General features: G+C 46.4%; 1 protein-coding gene across 1 annotated transcript in view; it reads right to left on the minus strand.

The window, feature by feature from the left end:
* The window catches only part of LOC119590330, a gene marked incomplete in the record, with an annotated part of 105,407 nt that extends 104,673 nt beyond the window's left edge, over window positions 1-734 (minus strand). Inside the window, 1 exon segment of the mRNA XM_037939003.1 lies at window positions 629-734.
* Window positions 735-1,238: the final 504 nt, after the last annotated feature.

Consider the following 1,238-nt stretch of genomic DNA (forward strand, 5'->3'; position numbering starts at 1 on the left):
GCTAATCACCACTCCCACCCATCTACTCCGCCCTCCTAATTAGCAGTGTTAACCCCAGTAAGGGAAAATACTCGGTTGTTTCCTCTCGTCGCCACGGTCTTGCATTCCTTTTTTCTCTCTCTTTGTATTATCGACGTTTTAAAATATTGCTCATCTACCCGCCACGATTGATCAGCTGGGCACAATGACGCGGGATTAAAGACCACAATGTCCTCGAGGGAAAAAAGTTCAAGATAAAAACATGGCAAGTCTCCAGGATGCAAAGAGAGCGAGCGGGTCCGGGTCATGCGATTCTGGCCTCTCGTTGCAGCCCAGCTTCGGGGACGAATTTCCGACCGAGGCTGCCGTTCGCTGGGCTGGAACCAGGCCTCGCGGACGGACAAGTACACCACCACACTCTTATCTCTCTTATCGGCGACCCGTGAAGCTATTCAGACGCAAAGGACACTGTCAGAGAGGGAAAATAAAGGGGAAAAACTCACGAGGTAGGACAGCCCTGCTGATTCTGTTTACACTACTGCTATAGCAACCAAAGGATCAATATAGCTAGCACCGACCTCTTGCTCCTTTAGGCTGGAAAGGAAATGGGTGTCTCGTGTGTCTCGACAATATCTCTGGTGTATCTCACCTGTGTGGATTCCTGGCCAGTTCGCAGCTCGAGTTTCTGTGATGAGAAGCGATGACACGGAATATTATTGGAACACTTTGGCTTTAAACGTAAACGCGGGATTGTGACGCGCGACTGGCCGGCGCGGCGTTGACGAGATGCCAGAGGCTGCCACATGATATAATTACGTGCGCTGTTATTACCGCATATAAGGTCTCCTTCCATTAATCAGGTGGTGGTTTCTCATATGTCACGTTTATGTTTATGTGCGGTTGTAAACATGACGGCCAGGGGGAAGGGATGTGTCCTCGCGGGAAGACAAAACATAAGCACCTTCATTACGCGGGTAAAACACACCATTTCTGAAATAATGTAAAGAAAGAAAATAAGATATATGTATTTTTTTTTAATCTTCATTGCACATAGAGGAAGGAATTGCAATGCACACAGGAAAGAGTCTCAGTCATTCTTTGCATGAAATAAACAATTCATTTGCACACCTCGGCCTTTCCATCCACCGCTCTCCTTCAGGAAAGGAAATTATAAGATAATTATGAGTTATAGTGTGCATTATATGTTAATCGAAAATCGACCTCACATGGAAGCGCTTGATCTTTCTCACTTTTTTCTC

This window comes from Penaeus monodon, chromosome 27 (genome assembly GCF_015228065.2).
Source record: "Penaeus monodon isolate SGIC_2016 chromosome 27, NSTDA_Pmon_1, whole genome shotgun sequence".
Lineage (NCBI taxonomy): Eukaryota > Metazoa > Arthropoda > Malacostraca > Decapoda > Penaeidae > Penaeus > Penaeus monodon.